This window comes from Gymnoscopelus microlampas (assembly GCF_963454915.1).
Source record: "Gymnoscopelus microlampas genome assembly, chromosome: 1".
Taxonomy (NCBI): domain Eukaryota; kingdom Metazoa; phylum Chordata; class Actinopteri; order Myctophiformes; family Myctophidae; genus Gymnoscopelus; species Gymnoscopelus microlampas.
This window is the reverse complement of record NC_139962.1, coordinates 35045472-35052971: the sequence shown is the minus strand read 5'-3', so window position 1 is coordinate 35052971 and position 7500 is coordinate 35045472. Positions and strand designations below refer to the sequence as shown.

The window sequence follows — 7500 nt, the reverse complement described above, 5'->3', positions numbered from 1 at the left end:
TACGAGAGTTCAGAGGAAAGAGAGAGACAGAGAGACACAGAGAGAGAGAGAGAGAGAGACAGATGGAGAGAGAGAGAGAAGGGAAGGGACAGGTTATGGAGAAGACATGTACCAATGCTGTTATCCATTATTTAAACCATACACTCCTCAGTGTTAATTTACTGAATATAAAAAAATATATCCGTTACAAAAAAATAGTTAACGTACCACTCCTGGTACAGTAATACAATAAATCAACAGCAGAGGAAGAAGAAAAACAAAACAATGTCATCTCTAACAGGTCAGGAGCAGTCATCTCCATATTTAAAGACATTTCTTTCTTCACAAAATAGTCTACAGTAGGTATACATACTGTACATCAGTATTTTGGGAATATCGAGTCACAGAAAATTTGATGACAGTGCAATACAGGTTCTTGGAATGACACCCAAGAAAAAGTTACATATAATTCAGAGGGATGGTACACAGACAGACAGACAGAGAAAGAGAGAGAGAGAGAGAGAGAGAGAGAGAGAGAGAGAGAGAGAGAGAGAGAGAGAGAGAGAGAGAAAGAAGGTCTACAGCAAAGTCAGGAGAGGGGACACGATGACGCACGGTACTGGGCTGCCTCAGTGGCCAGCGATCTGTCAGAGAGAGGTTTGATAAATTAACTTTGACTCGGCAGGCAGGCAGGGCAGAAACCACAATGTTCTCTATTGTTTTACATTTTAAGACTCTGTAATGAACGTCTGAGCGTTCAGGGTGACAGGAGAGATGAGAGGGAGGAAACATCGAAAAAAGAGAGGGGGGGTCAGGGGTGAGAGAAACTCAGACTCTATTAAACAAGAGGGATTGGAGAATGAGGATGAAAGCGTGTGTGTGTGTGTGTGTGTGTGTGTGTGTTTGTGTGTGTACTGTACAGTACCTGTGTGTGTGTGTGTGTGTGTGTGTGTGTGTGTGTGTGTGTGTGTGTGTGTGTGTGTGTGTGTGTGTGTGTGTGTGTGTGTGTGTGTGTGTGTGTGTGTGTGTGTGTTGTGCGTTTCATGCCAGACTGCCTGTTAAATGTTTCTCCTTGACTGGAGAGACCCTGAAGTCTGTTGCTACATCTGCTGAGCTAAAACATAACACACACACACACACACACACACACACACACACACACACACACACACACACACACACACACAAGCCCAGAGGAGACTGGCAATAAACATACGTACATAGACATAAAGACGAACGCTGCACCCAAGAATTAATCCAACATGTGCTTTTAGACAGATAGTACAGTTCCATACATCCTCATCTAGGCATTCATGCACATATTACATTTCATTCAGCCTGGAGGGACCACTTTGACATTCACATATGTTCTTCTGCCTATGTGCATGCAAATGCACGCGCGCACAGTCTTTTTTTTATTACCCCCCCTTCCCCCATCTGCCATATTGAATTTAGCATTAATTTAGACAGTAAAGTCTCTCTCTCTCCCTCACACACGCACGTACGCACACAGAACAGCAGAATTAGGATCATAATCAAGGTTGCCAAAGAGCTGGAGCTAGGGGCGTGGCTTATGGCCATACTCCAACCTGATTGGTCAGATTATATCAGCTCAATAAAGGGTGGATAATGAGGGAAATGAAGAAGGACATGGATAGAGAAAGGAGAAGGGAGGATGAGTTTCAAGGAAGGAGAAGGAGGAGGTGAACAGGAAAAGGATAAACATGAAAAACATACATTAACCACTGAAACCCCTTTTCGATCGAAATGGGCTCTATACTTGGTCGGCTCCTTTTTTCCCCTCTACAAATCTCCACAATCAGTGTCTTGCTCAGGGACACTTCAACACAAAGCCGGAGATCGAACCGGGGACGTTCCAGTTTCCAGCGGCCACTCTGCCTCCAGAGCCACTACTGCCTTGGTAGAGGAATTGGATTACAGGGATGTGAAGGATAAATTGGTGCCCTCATACACACACAAACATACACGCACACACACCTCAGTTAGACAGAGAGAGAGAGAGACACACACACACACACACACACACACACACACACACACACACACACACACACACACACACACACACACACACACACACACACACACACACACACACACACACACACACACACACACACACACACACACACACACCTGACCTGAGCCCACACCTGCAGTAATTGATGAATGAGGTGTGGAGCCTTCTGGTTGACCCCGGTGACCTCCCGCAGTAATCTCCTATTGGCTGGAACTATAGGGCCATGGCCTTATTAACCTACTCTACCCTCATTACATCTAATCTAGTGACCAATCACAGAACACAGGAAGCACACACATGTCAAGAAAGTCAGACTCACATTTTAAGCAACGACCTGTAAGCAAAGAGCATTAAAAAGTAAAAACAATGTTTAAATGCTGTTGCATTGCTAATATTTTACTTCATGTTTTGTCTCTCAAACTGACACACCTTTTGATACAGTACATGTATCAGTACGTGGCAGAGAAACAGGAGTTTCCCAATATTTTGGAACAAAGTTTTTGGAATAAATGTATCGGTGTAAATTTGTGTACTGTGTATGTAAACATAAAAACTAGAGAAAGTCTTTTACTTTACAACACACCAGTCATTTTTTGTAAAGATACGTTAAGTTCAGTGGGGTAAGTTACATTGGGTGAAGCCCAATGTACAACTTAATATTAAATAACTCTTATTATATGTAATGTAAACGGTGAGGTTCTCACATAAGCCCCCCCAGGGTTTCTTCCCTCACCGGCACAACAACTATCACATAATGTTTCCCTCGGAAATAACTAACATGTCCTGTAAATGAAAATACAAACAAAAAATGTTGTGCAAATCAAAATAAATCAAATAAAGCTACATTGATTATTTTAGCTTCTAAATGCTGTGTGTAAATGATGGGTAATTTACAGGCCTCTCAAGAAAGCAGGAAATGGCCCTGTCCTCTTTTAAATGCCAAATAAGTATTTCACTTTGGAATAATTACTTCTCTACTGTTTAGCCTGAGTGCCTCCAAAATGCTGCTGTTGATTACCATAAATGATCCAATAATAAGCAACACCCTGAACACAGAATGAAATGCTATTAAAGTGGTCTATTTTGCCTTATGTGTAGAAAGATGAGCTTCAAAGCAGTGGTAGTTTAGTAGTTTAAGGCTCGGGTTTACATAAAATGATTGCTTTGTAGGGGTCTAGGAGAGTAAAAAACGGAATCCATCGCAGCACTGACATAATAATATGGTACTTGAGGCCAAGTCTTTGGATGCATGATGAAATTAATCCAGTGACTTACCCATCGTCGGTGTTGCTGTGTTCCTATGAAGTCACAGGTTCATTGGTTAAATATTTCTAAAACCCACAGACAACCCACAAACATTTGTACTTTTACTTTTTGAAGCAGTCTACCACAGTGCTCTACGATTTATTACTGGCGATGATTATCACACCCATCATTGTATTTTATACGATAAAGTGAGTCGGCCATCTCTCGCAGTTCTTAGAGAGCAACATTGTATTTTATTTATTTATAAGGCCTCGTGTGGTAAGCTTCCTTTGTACCTATCCTCGCTTTTAGAACCAAAGGCTACTGGACTTTCAACACGTTCACAAACACACATTAGATATACCAGTCCACGGTGGCTGCATGCTACCATTCTAGGTGATCACCCTTTCACCTTTTGGGTGGAAACGTTTTCACCTTTAAGGTGATTATGATACTAGGCGCTCATAGTCTGTGATGTCGGTTAGTAAAAACAGAGAGATGTGTTGGGGTGAGCGGTGAGTCGCTTATCACCACGGCTCAGTGACGTCATGTTGTAGTTATCAAACCAGAAAAGAACAGTGAACAAGGAAAGACTGCTTTCATTTATTATGCTCCACACAAATGGAACAAACTTCAGGACTCTCTGAAACTGGTGCGATTGGTCTCAATAGAGACATTAAGGGTGCCTCTTGAGGACACACTACACATAGTGACTGCACCTGTTTCATGTAACACTATATTTATTTGCTAATGTTTGTTATTGTTTTTCATTATGTTTGTGTGTTTTTATGCTGTTATCAAGGCGTCCTTGAAAAAGAGAGCTTGCTCTCAATGGGCTTCCCTGAATAAATAAAGGAAAAAGAAAGAAAGAAGAACATTTTCAAAAGTAGCAAAAATAGCAGCTCTACAAGCTCGCATTGTGAGCTTGTATAATAGATTGGCTATTTTTGCTACTTTTGTGCGACACAGTAGTATGACGAAGCAGGGCATTCATTTACGAAAACACATAAAGAGTTGAACTGATGGAGATACAAAGTTTCTTCCCAACAGCAACGCTATGCTACATTATGTTACATTCCTGTTAAATTCTTCTTGAAGGCCATCTTGAATTCATATAGGCAACAGCGCTGTGCAACACAATGGGACAGAGCTATATGTCTGTCATGGCCATACCTATTATCATGTGTGACACTGAGGCAAACCTATTCAGACCTGTGGTGTTAAAACCTTTAATGCCAGGAACATGTTTACATCATTAAATGTTGCTATACATATTTACTCTTCACCCTCTGTAGTAGATAAACACAGCGAGCTTAAACTTTGGCTACTACTGAATAATCATTAAATGCTTTAATTTGCCCTAATGTTCATCAATGCGAACAAAGTTTTCCTAGCGACTTGCAGGCGAGGGGGCGGGGGGCCGGGTGGGGAGAGAGCCTGGCGACACCCCTAGTCAAGTCAGCTACAATGCATTCCAGAAATATACTGTATAGCTTATAAGGATTTGCCAAGTAAGGAATTTGTAATTTGTAAGGAAATGTAAATATGGCAACCCATTTAGATGTAGGCCTACGTAGGTTTATGGTTTCCCAAGGACTATAGCCGTTTCAAATACAAAAGCAGTAGTAGTAGTTGTGAATTAGCAAACTGGACATTTAGACTGAATGTTTCCTTTATTCTCATCTTGCGCTAATGCACGCAACTGTTTCGCCAGGTTTTATTTTTGTTGTTTCTCATAAGCGTGCATCCGTTGTCCGTCAACAACACAGCCGTCTGTGCCTTGACTTCTGTGCGATGACTGCGCTCACCCGCCCCCTCGTCTGCAAGTCACAAGGAAAATGCTGTTCGTATAATAATATAATATAGTATATTTTCAGGTACATAGGTGACAACATTTAAGCCAATCAGGAGAGAGCACTGAAAATGCATTTTCTGTTTAATAAAGAGCTGGAGAGACATGGGAGACTCCTTTTACTGAACAAACACTCTATAGCAATGAGTACAATCAGAATATAGAGCTATTTAACACTTATTTTAACCAAAGTAAATCCCTTACCCTACCTTTAAGTAAAGTGTTACCAAATGTTTTAAATTATATATATATATATATATATATATATATATATATATATATAGAGAGAGAGAGAGAGAGAGAGAGAGAGAGAGAGAGAGAGAGAGAGAGAGAGAGAGAGAGAGAGAGAGAGAGAGAGAGAGGCTGAGAAATATTTTCTTTTAGTGAACATTGACAATTCTGTAAAGCTCTTCAGAAAACTCTTAGGATTTAGAAGCCGTTTTTCAGAACCAGCCTCAGGTCTAAATGGGCTGATTAGTGACCTCCAGAATAACGGTATTTGTGGTACCGCTTACTCAAGATTATTGGATGTCACCTTGGAGATGTTTACTCAGTTTCAAAAGGTGGGCACTTTGGTACCATGAGAGAAAAGGCCTGAGGCAACATGGATGCCCAGAGCAGACTGTGGCGCTGGTAGAGATTTAACGAGTTTCTACAATGGTATGTCTGGTAAAGAGTACAAAAAAATAAAGCATTCTTTCTCCTCCACTGCAGAAAGGAAGGTGAGAGTATTTAAGGCTGTCTACACAGAGTATGATTTGAGAAAGGCGTTAAATCAGGGGTTTTCAACAGGCGGCCGGGACCCCTAAAGGGTCCTCAGAGTTACTACAGGGGTAAATAGCCGATCTACAAGCTCACAACGCCTCGCGCTGCGAGGCGTTGTGAGCTTGTAGATCAGCTATTTTCGGCAAAGAGGTTTGGTGTAGAGGGAAAAAACAGCAGACTAAGTACAGAGAAAGGTCAGGTTTTGTAAGGTTTAAGTAGTTAAATGTCTGAAAAGACACATTAACATGGATCCAACATACACTGATGACAGTGCGGTCAAACAACTCTATGAAGCTATCTATGAAGAAGCAAAATCTGCAACCCAATTTTAAACAATATGTATTGGGGGTCCCTGCTTCATCTCTCTCTCAGCTAAGGGGGTCCTTCGCGTGAAACACGTTGAGGAACCCTGCATTAAATTGTTTGTCACCTCTCCGACACATTGCAGTGACCTATACTGAGATAAAGTCACATGCCTGAGATACGCCTCAGTGTCCCTACGTTACCCCAACACAAAACACTTTGTGCATGCCTAAAGTACAAAGGAAATTATATCTAAAAGAAAACAAAAATTCTCATGAAATACATTCTCATGAAATACACCAATCACACCAAAAGGTTCACCACATGTACAGTAGGCTACATTACAATTGAACTGGAGAGCTTCCAGTGCATTTATGCTGAAAATAACATTGAATAACCATGGTTACCACACACATATCTGACTTAAAACTCTCATATTGTCGACAACATCCATTTTCTGCATGTTCATTTTTCTCAGTAAAATCCACACAGATAAAACCACAATCCTCTCTGTCTCTATCGCCATGGTAACTGTGCTTAGTGTACTCCCATTAACTGTAGCGCGCGCGCACGCACGCACGCACGCACGCACGCACGCACGCACGCACGCACACACACACACACACACACACACACACACACACACACACACACACACACACACACACACACACACACACACACACACACACACACACACACACACACACACACACACACACACACACACACACAAAGCGCACACAAAGCGCACACAAAAACACATCAAGTCGCCCGCCCTTCACCTAACCTCTACCCTTGTTTCTCTCAGTGCTTTTCCCCTCTTCCGTCTCACTGTTTTCTCTCTCCCGCTCCCCTTTCTCAGCCTCCGTCCTGACTGGCATGGCCAGAAACCTTTTCAATAAGCCTCACACTCTCTCCAGCTCCCCTCTTTCATCTTCCTCCACTTGTTCCCCTCCTCTTCTCTCTCTCTGAGGCTATGAGGGAACTCTTTCTGATGTCTTTTCTTTTCAAACACTGTCAAAACTCATTATTCTCTCCTCTACTCTCTCTACTCATTTCGCTCTAACTCCATCCCTCTTGCCCTCAGCCCCCCCCCCCCCCCCCGCCCCATCACTGTGTGTGTGCGTGTTCATATGTGCGTGTGTGACTGAGACTAACAGTGGCATTAACCCATACAAACCGGGAAAGCATCTGTGTCATTTTAGATTTTTGCGTTGGCTATTCAAAAATAGCAGATATACGAGCTCACAGCAGATGTATTTTTGAACATTTTTGAAAGAATCTTGAAAGTGTGAGAACTACTGATTTAGAA

General features: G+C 42.0%; 1 protein-coding gene across 1 annotated transcript in view; it reads right to left on the bottom strand.

The window, feature by feature from the left end:
* The window catches only part of ccdc102a (coiled-coil domain containing 102A), a 96250-nt gene that overhangs the window by 19311 nt on the left and 69439 nt on the right, over window positions 1–7500 (bottom strand). The window lies entirely within an intron of this gene.